The 15,035-nt window shown below is 41.2% G+C and overlaps 1 protein-coding gene across 7 annotated transcripts in view; it reads left to right on the top strand.

Annotated features, from left to right (window-relative positions):
* Mitf (melanocyte inducing transcription factor) overlaps positions 1–15,035 on the top strand; it is a 232,065-nt gene that overhangs the window by 98,259 nt on the left and 118,771 nt on the right. The gene's annotated exons all lie outside the window — the stretch shown is intronic.

The following is a 15,035-nucleotide window of genomic DNA, read 5'->3' on the forward strand; positions in this document are numbered from 1 at the left end:
TTTTTTTAAGTTTGACCATAACCCCCTTTGAAAGGCAGTTTTCATTTTGTCGCACCCCACCCCCTTTCCAGTATCTAGTACAGCCCAGGATTTTATCTTGTATCTTTTTGACACTCTACAGAGTAATGGAGTTCTGAGTGGATTTCTCAACAGGAGACCCTGGTTGCATCCTTCTCAGCTGTGGCTGGTCGTTCTCCCTCCTTGCTTCCTCTCCAGCCCAAGGAGGGTACAGTGTGGAACTAAGACATAACTGTACCTGATTGCTTATCCAAATGGCAGTGGCATCTCTATTGGGGGCTCAGCAGGGAACTCGCCTCAGGACTCCCATTCGCTAATGTTCAGTCTCACAAAAAAGAACATAGATCTACTGTAAGTGCAGAGCTATTTCAGGAAAGTTTGCAAGTAAGAAACAGTATTAAGGGATTTCAGTTGATAATTTAAAAAATAAAAACATTCATATGAGGGCTTTTAAAATTAAAAGCACCTGGGCCTAGAGAGATGGCTCAGTGGTTAAGAATGCTAAATACTCTTCCAGAGGACAGGAGTTTGGTTCCTAGCACCCCTATCTGGTGGGTTACTGTAACTCCAAGTCCAGGGGATCCAATGCCCTCTTCTGGCCTCTGTGGGAACCTGTGGCAAACAGCCATATGGATACACACACACACACATGAATAAAAATAAAGATAAATCTTTAAAAAATGGTAAAAGCATGTAAGTCCTTAGTACAGGGCTGGAGAAATGACTCAGAGGTTAACAGCACTGGCTGCTCTTGCAGAGACCTGGGTTCAATTCCCAGCACCCACATGGTGGCTAACAACTGTCTGTAACTCTAGTTCTAGAGGATCCAACAGCATCGTCTGTCCTCTGAGGGCATTGTACAACACGAGTACACTTACCTACATGCAAGCATAACACTCATACACATAAAATAAAAATAAGGTTAAGAATGCTAAATACTCTTCCAGAGGACAGGAGTTTGGTTCCTAGCACCCCTATCTGGTGGGTTACTGTAACTCCAAGTCCAGGGGATCCAATGCCCTCTTCTGGCCTCTGTGGGAACCTGTGGCAAACAGCCATATGGATACACACACACACACATGAATAAAAATAAAGATAAATCTTTAAAAAATGGTAAAAGCATGTAAGTCCTTAGTACAGGGCTGGAGAAATGACTCAGAGGTTAACAGCACTGGCTGCTCTTGCAGAGACCTGGGTTCAATTCCCAGCACCCACATGGTGGCTAACAACTGTCTGTAACTCTAGTTCTAGAGGATCCGATGCCCTCTTCTGACCTACACAGAAATTTCATGACATGAGTGCACTTACGTCCAAGCAATACACTCATACCATACTCCAAAATAAAAATAATAAATAAAATATTAAAAAATTAAATTAAAAATTAAAATATATTTTAAAAATTCCTTAGTGCAGAGGGTCTCACATGGAAACGTTTGCACTGCTCAGAGCCTCAAGACCTGTGCGCAGGGCTGTGGGAAGTTGTACAGCCTAATTTGCCTGGGTATAAGTAGTTCTTAGATGTTTGCAGAGGTCCCACAGTATCTGTAATGCATCTGGTCAGTAATTTAGGCACCTTCTCATAATGATATAAGCAAAGGCATGTGAGGGAATATAAGGCCATAAAGAGGTGTGTGTCTTGCTCAGGGTGACTTCAGATCACCTGGCCCCTGGACCTTGCTCTAGTCATTCTTGGAAGGATGGTCCTCTGTTCTCTGCCCTTGCCTATATGGTGGGCTTTGGTAGAAACTTTGTGGTGTTCATTTTCTTCCCTTCTCAAACACAGTCTCTATGGGAAGGCTGCTATGGACACAAGAGTGTCTGATATGCATGAAAAATCACTGCCCAGGTTCAGCTGGACAGTGCATCTATTGGGTCACATACAGAGAGGCTTTGAAAGGGATAGGAGACTTGACAGAAGGCCTTACTCCCATGAGGATGTTGGGATGTTGTAATAATGAGATAATTGTCTTTCTCTGTGAGAGAAAAATGTGGACATCAACACTTGAATGGCATTAAGATGCAACCCTGGAATTTTCCAGTAACCCTCCTCCCCCATTCTTTGACTTCAGTAATGACTGAGCAAACAGCACACCTCTTCCAAACAGGAGGGACATCAATTATGGTTTTAGAGCTGTTGAATATATAAATGTATTGTCCAACTCTTTACTGTATTTTTTAATTTTTGAGACACAATCTCATGTTACCTGCAAATTCAATATGTGGATGAGGGTGATCCAGAATCTTTGACTTCTGATCCTTCTGCCCCCACCTCTTGACTTCTGGGATTACAGGTCTACACTACCACATATAGTTATGGGTGCTGGGGATCAACCCTAGGACTTTGCATGCTGAGTAAACACTCTCCTAACTGAGCTACCTCACCAGCCCCTCTAGCCTCTTTTGATTTTGTCCTCTAATCTTTATTTCTAAGCACTTCTCAGTAGCTCATCAGAAAATGAGAGATGGAACCCAGACAACTTTTTATGCTGAGTTATGTGTCATCTTTAAAAAACTGAACTTATTCAGAAGGCTTAAATACAATATCCCCATATTATATTTAAATCCATACAAATACATGTCTAGATTAATATATATTTTCCATACACTTTGCTAAAATTTTAAATCCATATTCACTATAAACAAAAAGAAACCCTTCAAAATAACCCTGCTGAAGAAAAAAAAAAAAAAGAAACAAGATAGTAGGTGGTCTTTCTGACACTTTACTATATGTACTTACTACTTAAAAATATTCAGATGCAGCTTTGTTTTATGTAGTTAATTTCAGTGCTGCAATATTATAAAAAGTGACAGACAAAAGGGCAGGAGGCAATTCTTGAAGCTATAATTTGCTGGAGACAAATAATACTAGTCCATTTTCTTTTCCAAATGTGCTATTTATATAATTTATATTTTTAACAGATCTTCAAACTCAAATGAAAATAATAATTAATCATAAGGGTAGAAAAATGTTGCAGCTAGGATAAACTTAGAAGCTAAGAAATCCAGTGGTTAAGCCCACTCATTGAATCCGCTCATCTGTGTGTAGCAGAGCCCAGGCACTGAGCAGATACCAGGCGCTCAGTCGATGTCCAGTGATTGGCTCCACTCAGCAATGCTTCACTTTTGTCTCAGAAAAGCCAACAGAATGTAGAAGTAGCAGTTCACTTGCCAAGCTGAGCTAAGATAAACTGGGAGAACAGTGTACACCCCCACTGAAGATCACTGAGAAAATCGCATACATAGTGGGGTGCAAGGAGAAGCAACAGAAGGGAAAGCCGGGGAAGTGCTGCCCTCAGGGGCAGTGAGTGCGTGTACTCTGCGTATGTTTTGGGTTGCTTTTAGTTTCCTACCATGAGCAAATGCAGTGTTTAGAGTACGAACTCTCATGATACAGATTTAACTTTGTATTCCCTGTATTCCTTTGTAACTTTGTATTCCTTGTATTCCTTTGTAACTTTGTATTCCTTGTTAAAGCGAGTTAATGAATTCATAATAAATATGATGTGGTGGCGGTCCTTCCTATATAGTAGTGGTGAGTTGTACTTGCATTCTAGAAAAATTCACTTGTTAAAAATGATGTAGATTCCTAGTTCAGTCAGTTTTGCTAGAGCACAAACATGTTTATTATTTTTATTTATTTATATATCTGTGTACCTGTGTGTTTATGTGGCCCATGTAAGTATAGGTGCCTGAGGTGGCCAAAGGGCATTGAATCACCTGAAATTAGAGTTACAGGTGATGGTGAGGTGCGATTTGGGTTCTGGGTCTTCTATAAGAACAGTACAGGTTCTTAATGGCTGAGCTATCTCTCCAGCCCCATACACATGTTTTTAAGAAAAATCACTAACCTGAGAAAAATCTTGATGCAGACACCACAGGATATACAGGAAAAATGAACTATGAGAGTAGTACGAAAAATCTTTCAAAAACAAACAAATGTGTAATAGGAGCCTATTCAAAACAGGTGCTGTCTCTTTTCTTGTTAAATAGTTAAGCAATGCACTGAAGTGGTAAACATGGTACTGAGCCTTGTTTAAGCCCTGGAGGGTGTTTCTGATGTGTCCTCAGAGGTGCCATTGCAAGGCCATAGAAGGGAGCTTATCTAAAATTGTCTGAATAGTTGTACTGCCTGATCAGGTTGGGTATGGTGTATATCCCATGTGTGTTAAATTGAGGTAGGTGGTAGGTGCGTGCAGTGTGTGCATTTGTGCTTTCAACACTGCTTGATGAGTTCAGTGTTCTGTGGTCACCTAGGGTCCTTGTAGGCAATACCAGGCATAAGCAACATTTATTGGGATTGTTCTTGCTACTGTCTAACACTTGCTCTGGAGCAGTGCATTTCCAAAACAGTACTGTACCACCATGGACTCTGTATGGGGTAGATGAGATGTAGCTGTATGGTTCTGATTATGACAAGAGCCCAGTTAGGAAACAATCTCCTCAACACTACCCCAGGGCTTCCATGGAGCATCACTGTGTGGTAATAAACTTGACTGTCTTTTAGTTCATGACCTGGAGCAGATACAGAACAATGCTGTTCTTGTGGAGACATCAGGTCCTGTCTTTGTATTCTTCCTTGAGCAGATAACTGGAGGCATGCCAAGCTCTTCAGCTTTCCTCTTTCAGTTCTATTGCCAGATAGGTTGTCCAGTCAAGCAAATGACCTTGAACTTAAACCACCATAGAATAATGCACTCCAGGTCCTTGCCAGGAAGTCTAGCCTTGAACCCTGTACTACTCAATACTTACCAAATGCTGCTATGAAAACCCAAATATGTATGCATTGCATTCTGAAAGATACAGGTTCTTTGTTTCTCTAGAATACCCTAAAACAGAAAGTAAGACATTTGAAAAGTTTAAGGAAGTTAAAAGGATTTTACCAATATCAAAAGGGATCATTAGTAAAACAACATTTAAGGGAAATCTAATGCAGCATCTAAGCCTGAAATTACCTAGACCTGCAGGGGTCTTGATTGTGAGATTTTTATATATGTGAGATATTCTTCCTACCAGCCCACCACTTATTAGTTAATCACTAAATTACACTTAGTGTTATACTTCTGTCCCCATTGAAGATCATTATAAGGTAGAGCTTTATAAATTCTAATTGTGTGAGGTGCCTGCCTTGAGGGCTTTACAATGTCCTCTTTTAGATGACTGTTGTGAGACATGTCTCTGGTTTCAATACCACAGATGACTGTGCTTCTACACAACTTTGGGTTTTTGCTTTATGGATACGGTTAGTCATGTAACTGATCCTATCTTCTTCCTCTCTGGCCACAGGCATGTTTGTTTTGACCCACACACTTGAAAAAAAAAGGACCCAAAAGAAAACCATTTGCCAACCATTTGCCAACATGTAAATGAGATTTCACACCAGTGTATTCGAATGACCAGTATCTATTAAAAAAAAAAAAAAAGAAAGAAAGAAAAAAGCAGATCTGGCCACATTGGACTCACGTGTCTCCATGGCAACCATGGGGTCCAGTGAAGAAGTAGTGCCCGTTTGCTGAAAATAGAACAGGATGTCTTCAGATTGCTTTAGTCCTTCACGTTACCTGCCTCATCCTAGACGATGCTGGACGTTCAAATCTTCTGGCTTGGAAAGCAATTTGTGACTCACCTTGAGAAGTGTAGCCTCCAGTTTGCCTTCGTGATCATCTTATTCCTGACCTCACTCAGCTTTTTTTCTTGAATTATCTTGCATTCATCTAGTTATATTAATTACCGTTCTTGTCCTTTATCTTGGGACATTGCATGCTTTTTTCATAAACCACTTTAAAGTATTTTGTGAAGAAATTAATATAAATAAACAAAAACAGGTTAATGGCTGTCTTTCTCCCAGTCATTTTATTTTTACATTTTGCCTGGTAAGTTCCAAATCATTGCAGTTTTTCCTGTGACCTGTTTTTAGTATACTTAACTCTGTACTGTTCGAGAAGTGATTCTTTTGTGTGTATGCATTTATTTTTCAATTTTTTAAAAATCGTAGTTGTTAGTTTCCCTCCCTCCTTTCCTCTTCCTTCCCTCCTTTCTGTTCCCTCCCTCCCTTCTTCCCTGTTCCTTACATAAACATCAGTTCATTCATTGCACAAATGTTTATTGAGTACCTACCCTGCCAAATACTGCTTTGGTGTTAAGGATAGAAGAGTGAATAAACAGGCAAAAATATGTGCCCTGCCACAATTCATAAGCTGAAACAGATGGGGGCGAAAAAGTAAAACAAGAGAGGATTTCTATTTAATTTGAGTTTAGTTTGAGGCTAATGTTTTTGGCCTCAAAGCTGGAGTTCCTTCTAAGCAGAGATATAAACAACAGTAGAATGAACCATACAGCTACCTAGGGAGGAGCACTAGGGATCAGACGGGCAGCACTGAGTGTGATCGCTCCTTGAGGAGAGAACATCCTGGATCTGGCATGAGATGTGCCAGTTATTTCTAGCGCTGCCCCCATGAAGACTATCAGAAGTATGCCTGTTTTCAGTACTATATATGACTGTGCTTCTGTATAACTTTCGGGTCTTTGAACCGTCAGCACTCACTTGTGTCCTCTGGACCATGTCTTTCAATGTATTTCACTGCAAAGGCCGTCTTTCTTACTAGTTTCTGCCCTGGGCCAGCTCTGGTGTTTGGCCCTTGGTAAGTGTTTAGTAAATACTTATACTATTAGTGAATAAACACAAATAGTTTTAGAAGGATAGCAAGCTTTCCCAGAGCAGGGTCTAGCTAAGATTTATGGATAGAAAGGGGGATATCATAGAACCCTGAGAATAAAAACAAGGAGATCTAGTTTTGAAGCATGTGTTAAGGCTATTCTCTTCAGTAATGATCATACATCTTGTTCCTGTAGCAAGACACATCTACAAATAAACCTGGGGACTTGTAGTCCAAGAAAGGGCTCTAAGAGTCTCTACATGTATCCCCTGGAGGGGACTCATGTTATGAAGCACACATTGGTCACACGCCAGAACAGTGGGAGCTACACTGAGGGCAGACTCTGTCTTTGTTGTTCTGTTGTCTATTTGTTTATTCCAACTTTTACCATGGGCCTTGTGACCTCAGAGTAAGAACTTAACACATATTAAAAAATAAATACAATTCATGTATAGTCATCTTCACACAGTTTCACAGAGCAGTGCTGAAGCCACTCTGGAAAAATGTCATAATCTCTGCCATCACAAGTCTTCTCACTAAGGACGTCTCAGAACTAGGGAAAACTAGAAGACTAAAGTGGCCTGAAGGCCAAGCCTAGAGTTCATGCCTTCCTTGGCTTGTCCTTGGTTATCGTCCTTACACATGGGGAAAGTGAGGTTAGGGCTAGTAAGGGCAGAGCCTTGTTGCTTAGGTGTAAGGGGTGTGTTCACGATTCTTGGTTACAGAGAAGAAACTCTCTTGTGTACATAAACAAAAGTGTGCAAAGGGTTCTTTTAGGTTGAATGGATTCTTAATGGAGGTAGTAGTCCTGCATCCTTCAGATGAAGTGGGTTTTCTTTGTGTGGAATGGGTGTCAGATGAAGAAAGGTCTATTATATAATGCAGACTTCAGAGTTTTTTCTGAGTCCATCTCCACAACTGCTTTGCTTATATGTCCTGAGGCTTTACCTGGTTTTCTAAAAGCCATTTGGGGATTTCTTCATAAGAGGAGTCCTTGCTTTGATTCTTGTTAGACGTGGGTATTTTGTAGTTGCTCCATTCCCACCCCTACATGGTGTCCAGCCTGTCAGCCCTTTCCCTCACATTCACTGCAGCTGATTGCTAGCAGTGTTTTCCCCTGGCCAGGCCTCCCTTCTGTCCTAGTGTCAGGAATCAATTCTTCTCCTTGTCTTAGAACAATTGGATTTTCTGCCTACCTCATTGTGGATAGAGCTGAAGCCATTTACTGCCCTGCTTTTGCAGGAACAGATCGAAAGCCGAGAAGAAGCTTGGTGAATCACAATGATGGCTTGGGTCAGAGGCAATGGTTGGAAACCTACACGTCCTTTCACGTGTGTGCTTTCAAGTGAGGGGACACTGGGAATTTGTACATGGCGTCTGTGTAGATGGCAGAGATAACCAGATATCCTGGCTCACTTTCTGGGGAAGATAAACACATTTGTATTTCTCATTACTTGGTTTTTCCAGAGCTTACTCTGTGGCAGTATTTCTCTGGCAAATACTGGCTGGCCATGGAACAGTTGAAAGAGCAAGGGTCTCATGAATTTTCTGTCTGTCATCCTGGCTGAAGTCAAAACAAATCATCCTCCACACATGTCCCTGAGCACCCATGAATGGACTCCAGCTTATGTTTTAGCTCCTAGATCACAGGAATAATTGAAAATGAACTATTAATGAAAACATAATGGTAAAGAAAAATTGAATAGACGTGTATATCATTGTTCCCTTTGTCAGTCTTGACACCAAGTTCTTTTGTCAGTCTTCTAAAAAATTCATGTTCTGGAGTCTGATTCTGGGCATGATGTTACTCACATAATATATGACATCTCATTAGCTTTTAATAGTGAAATCCGTTCTCACATAAGGTAGATACTGGCATTAACAAAGAACCTACTGTAGATATCCCAAACACTATCATAATTTCTGCCCTCATTTTCTGCAGTATGCATCTCACATTTTCATACTGAGAATAAATGATAGGGTATGAGTTTACAAGGAGAGTATTAGAGACTCAACATTTCACGGGAGACTTTCTGGGCAAAGATCCTTGCAAGGGACCTTGTGCATTTCAAAATGTATTAGGGTGACCCAAAAATATATCAGTTCTGTGATCTTACTGTTAGAGAGGAGTTAAGTTTCACAGACCACCCTAGGGTCAGACCATGGTGATGATGGTACTGGTGGCGATAACCATGGTGGTATTGATGGCTGCAATATATCGAATGCTTGTACTTGAGCATCTGTGCCATGTGCATGCCAGGTATTCCCTGTGCGTGGCACAGCTTACAAGGCAGGGACTGCTCTTATTCCCATTATGTAGATGATGAAACAGAGGGGTGCACAGCTAATAAGAGTGAGTTCCTTCTGACCCCAGAGCCGGGCCACTAGTACCTCATTGTCCTCACCACATCTTTTCCACAGATAAGAAACTCATCCCTCAGTCTGCAGCCTGTTACCTGTTTTCCTGCTCCCGTCTTCTTTCATCATCCATCTTTTGCCTGTGGCTAACTTGCTGGAACTCTTACCAAAGGTCCCTGCTCCTTCCTTCTTTGCCTGGTGCATCTCTGCCTTCAAAACTTCTTTACCTTCCAGTGTACTGTCAGCTACTCAAGTAATCCAGGGATTCCTAACTTCCGCTCCAGGCTTTCAGTGAGTTTCTTGTGTGGTTATGCATGCATAGCTTTTCTCTGGAAAGTGTAGTTTTTCTGTGAATCTCAGAAAAGTATTTGATCAAAAAGTTGAAGACGCTTCTTGATAGCATTCCTTACTCCCTTACAAATGTGTCCCCAGAAGCTAGGAACATATCTTATTCGTATTTATTTCTCTGGATGTATTTAATACAAATATTTTTTCTTGGAATGTCTGGATGGGCGGATGTATTTACTTGTAGGACCCTGACCCCAAGGCAGTATCACCTGTGAATTAAGACCATAGGATCTGGTTTCAGACTGTGCCTTGGGTAGACTTTCTGTTTTGCAAGTCACCTGTCAAAGCCCCATTCTCCTCATTGATAAAAGGATATTATGAACAGTATTAAAGTTAAAGGGTGTTACTAAAGATTAAAATTAGGCACTCATGGAAATGCTTCTTGTGGAGACACAGCACCTTCCTTAAGTAGCTGGTGCCATTTCTACTTAACCTTTGAATTGGGTCAACGAAGCGATTCTCACTTTCTAAGACACACTAAAGTCTTGTGAGCATAAAGTTTTTCATGTCACTCTTGAGTCTTAAAGACTTGGAACACCTATGCTGCTGGCCTCCAAAGCAGGTGCAGGCAGCTATGTCCCTGAAATGCCATTCTCAGGCCTTCCCTTTCCTCATGGTCATGACCCTGGCCATACTGTGGCCCAGGCTTCAGAGAAGTACACTCAAAATGCCATCTTGTAGAAATTTTATGATCCAGGCACTCTGCCCCTGAGGATTTAGACATATGCTTTTTATGTTTAAATCAACAGAAAAAATTGCAGCTGCAGCCACTGCTCTGCATAATTGTGGAAGTAATCTTTTTCCTAGCGTGTTCTCAGAGTCCCCAAATGTTGGGGCCACCACTTGCCATCCTCCCTGTGTGTCACAGGTGAGTACGGGAGGTTAGATAAAAGTCAATGGTCACAAAGCATTGTCAGTCACTGACACAGCACTGATCAGGATGAAACTTTGTAACAGTTCAGCTACAAGGGTCACAGTGGCAAGAGGGGCCATTGGAAAGCTGCTTCATGGGGTGCTTCTTATCTCTGCCCCAGTGATGTACACTTGATACAGAAAAGGCAGTTTATAGTCTCTTTGAACAGAAGGCACTGCGAGCTAGATTTCACTCACATATATAGGAAGGAAGTACTTGGTCAGGCACACCATTCCTGGAATTTAAATGCTCACGATTTCTCTCTATTACTGCTTTATAGCACCTTTATAATCACCCTTGACTGGAAAACAGTCTAAATACCCCTTTACTTGTCAAAGGATTAACCAGCTATGGTTCCAGGGAAATCTAGTTAGTAATTAAAAGGAGAAGACCTACATATCTGTACCCTTGTGTAAAAAATCCCAAATCTGTTTGCTAAGAGAAAGGAAACAGACTCCAGAGCCTGTATTCCAGGCTGGAGATGTTGGTAGAGTCCTTGTCCAGTGTGCACGAAGTCCTGGTTTGATCCCTAGCACTACATAAACCAAGTGTGCCTTTTCACTACTGTAAGCCTGGAAGTCAGGAATTGGAGACAAGAGGATCAGTCATTCAAAAGCATCCTCAGCTATAGAATCTGATAAATGGTTTCTGGAGATAGGACTCTGGGGAGATTTGACTACCTGAGGTCAGCACTGGGGAGTAATAGAGCTGTTTTGTGTCTTGACTGTGATGGTGGTGATTACCAAACTGTATACAGTTCAAACCTTATAGAACCATACAGCAAAAAAGATGAATTTTAATGTTTGCAAGTAAAAATCAAATGCTGACAAGTGTGATAGTATCTACCTAATTTGATCATAAAGAAATATTGCTTTTGAAAATGTACTGCATGTAATTTAACTTTGATAAATTTATTATAGATGCCATATATATTTACTGACTAGCTGCTGCTGAAGTCCTGATCCATGAATTCTGTTCATGGTGTAGCATTCTCCTTTGGGAAAGATAGCCTAGAAAGTATAAGGTAATTTTAATATTATAATTCAATGATGGGAAAAGGACATTGGATGATAAAGAGAGATCAGTTAGTATTAGTGGAGATTATTGTTAAGAAAGTGAGGAAGGCTTGTCAAGAAGTGATCTTGAAGAAGAATAGGTAGATTTTTAAAGTAATTTGTAGTGGGCTTTTAATTGAGCTGTGGTGTTCTTACAGAACGTATACCAATATTACCTTTGGTGCCTGATCAATTGACACCAAGTAACCAGCATCTTTGTGGCCCCATCTCATCCCTCCTTACTCTAAGTATGATCATTCTCCTGATTTCTTTTTGTATGTGTGTAGTTGTAGTTTATATACATGTTCATGTGGGTCTGTACACTGCCTGTACCTGATTTTTAAGCAAGTGCCCAAGATCTGAGCTCGGGTCCTCATGTTTGTGTGGCAGGCACTTACCCACTGTGTCATCTCCCCAGCCCATTCTCCTGACTTCTACCATTGCCTTTTAATGGTGTTTGGGTTTTATTCAGCTGTACAAACTAAATCATACAATATATACTGTCAAGTCTGAATTTTTTGGCTCAACGGTGTACATGTTAGATTCACATCTTCTTTTAGGTGGCAACAGTTCATTCTCATAGGATAATTGCTTATACATTAACACCACTACCTGTATATTCTAGCATTGATGATGTATTATCTGGTGTGCCTACAGTTTCCTGCTGCCATGGGCACTGCTACTACGAACATCATTGCTGTATTCTATTTGGCAAAGCTTTCTGTTTGTCATGTGCTGAGAAGTAGAATTAGTTTGTCATTAGGCATATGCATGTCCGGTTTTAGTATCTAATGAGAACATTTTCCAGAAGGCTTTGGATGAATTTACACACTCAGCTGAGTGTTCCAGTTTCTTCATCCCTCTCTCACACTTGTTAACACATCTGTTTTTTTACTTTATTGAAGAGTGTGGAGGGGGACTTTAGAATAGAAAGGGAAGGTGAGTACATGGAGGGCCCTCCAGGCAGCTGAACCATCGCAGTAAGAGTGTACAGCTGGAGTCGGAGCCGCAGTGAGGCTGCTCATACTGACAGGGATCATTAGGTCCAGAAAGGCATGTTGGCCCTTGCCTGGCAGTCTAAATAAGACTTGAAATTCTTTCGTTGTTTGTTGGTGAGCCATTAATATTCTTAAAGCAGATGTATGTGAACGGTAAACCCCTGACTTAGGAACAGTCCTCTTGTGGTAGGCAGAACAGTCCAGGGCTGAGATGAATCGTGCCAGGATAACTGAGGAAACAGGAGGTGCAGTTTGCCTGTTGACAGATAAGGTGTGATGGATGGCGGCTCTGTAGAGGGAAGCAACAGTGAGAGATACATCTGACCCTGGTGATACCTTAGTCAGTAATATGTGAAGTCACTATTCCTTTGCAACATCTCTAGTGACTTGTATTTCCTATCTCCACCCATTCCCTTCCCTTATTTTTGGTTGAATATCTTTTTTTCTTCTTCTTTTGATAGTATTCCACATTGTAGTCAAAGCTTACCTAGAATTCACTAAGCAACTCAGACTGCCCTTGAACTCACAGCAACCCTACTGCTTCAGTCTCTAGAGTGCTGGGATTACAAAGCTGAGCCACCAACACCTGTCTTGCTATTAAATACATCTAACATTCAGAAAAGTACCTAAAACCTATAAGTTTACTGAATAACAAGTAAATGAATAACCAGGCACATGCCATCAATGTTCAAATATAGAATGTTGGGGCTGGAAACATGACTCAGTGGTTAAGAGCACTGACTGCTCTTGCAGAGAACCCGGGTTCAAGTCCCAGCACCCACATGGTGGCTATGAACCATCCTTAACTCCAATTCCAGGGAAATCTGAAGCCCTATTCTGATCTCCGTGGCATTGTACAACATGGGTGCACTCACATACATGCACATAAATACACTCATACACATAAAATAAAAATAATAAATAAAATATTTCAAAATATAAAATGTTCTGGAACCTCAGCACCGATTGCATCCCCCTTTGTACTCTCCACTAAGATAAACACCCTCCTGAATTTCATTCTAATTATTTCTTTGCTTTTTATTATAGTCTACCATCTATGCATCCATTTCTAGACCGTGCCTTGAACTTCAAATTGCTGGAATTACATGGCAGTGTTCTGTGTCTTTTCTTTTTTCATTCAGCATTGGTCCAGTGAAGTTCACAGTTGTGGCTCACTATCATGTCATGTGCCACTGTGTGGCTAATCCTCAGTTTTTTGGCCTAGTCCTTCTTAATCTTAATTGCTTGGCACACTGACCCACATGTTCTGACACATGTGATAGATGCAAGTCTATCCATGTACTGTTTCCCATAGGTCTAAAATCTGTTCATAAACACATTAACATTTTTGGTTAACTCCTAATGCTTATAAAGACTTGGAGCTAATTTGTGTCCTGGATGAGAGATGTGTTTTCTTTCTCTCTTTGTTTTTTGCTTGTTTCTGTGGCATGCATTATGTGTAGTCATGCTCACATGGTTAGGTGCATTTGTGTGTGCATACATATACATGTGTGTACATGTAAATTCAAGCCTTAGTCTGACATCAGGAGTCTTCCTTGATCACTCTCCACCTCAGCAGGGTCTCTCACTGAGCCCAGGGCTCACCTACTCAGCTAGTCCATCTAGCCGGCTTGTTTCAGGAATCTCTGTCTCTGCCTTTCAAGCGCTAGAGTTATAGATGGCCCACAACACCCACCTACCTGGCATTTATATCAGTTCTGGGGATCCAAACTCCAGGCTTCACATTGGCTTGGCAAGTGCTTTATGTGCCCAGCCACCTCCTCAGGGTATATATACTTTCTATATGGTAGTGTTTTTAGAGCCAGATTTTCTTTTCTGTGAGGCTGTCCTATGTATTGTAACACAGTCATCAACATCTCTGGGCTCTACCAGCTGGTGCCAGTAGCACCCCCTTCCTTTTTCCCCTGCTTGATGAGCACTGCTCTTAACCTTCTGTACCTGTGGCAGCAGTGTTGGACTTACATACACGCCTTGGGTGGGTCATGACTATGAGCATGGGTATTTGCTTTCATCTTTGGCAGTAGACTTTTCCTCATCTTAGACGTCAGTCCTCTCCTGTTGCAAGTACCTGAGCAGTTCTTCCTTCCCATGCTGGGGCCTGTTTCTGTGTTTTCACGGACTACGGGTCTCCCTTTTCTTAGACGCTATTTGAGCCTGAATGTAGTTTATCACTGGTTATGGTGAGACCACTGTGCATATTGCATTTAGAATTTCTTCATTTTTCCAAGCAAACAAACAAGAGGAAACAACTCATGTATTTTTTTGAAGTGTCAGGTCAAAAAACAATAATAAATATACATTGATAAATCAAAGTTTGAAATGCCAGTGAGTTATATGATGCACATATTAAAATGCACATTTCATAGCATTATTTATTCTTTGCTAGTAATTTGGGTTGAGTTCCAGAAAGTATCCTGGTATGTCCAAACCAAGTTTCACAGGCCACATGTGGCCTAACCTGATATAAACAGCTCAACATAAAAATCATAGACTTGGGCTGGAGAGATGACTCAGCGGTTGAGAACACTGGCTGTTCTTGCAGAAGACCCAGGTTCGAATCCCAGCACCCACATGGCAGCTAACAACTGTCTATAACTCCAGTTCCAGGGCATCCAACAGCTTCTTCTGTCCTCCGCAGGCATTGCATGACACGGGTGCACTTACCTACATG

This window comes from Nannospalax galili, unplaced genomic scaffold (assembly GCF_000622305.1).
Source record: "Nannospalax galili isolate Female #2095 unplaced genomic scaffold, S.galili_v1.0 scaffold1051, whole genome shotgun sequence".
NCBI classification, from domain to species: Eukaryota; Metazoa; Chordata; class Mammalia; order Rodentia; family Spalacidae; genus Nannospalax; species Nannospalax galili.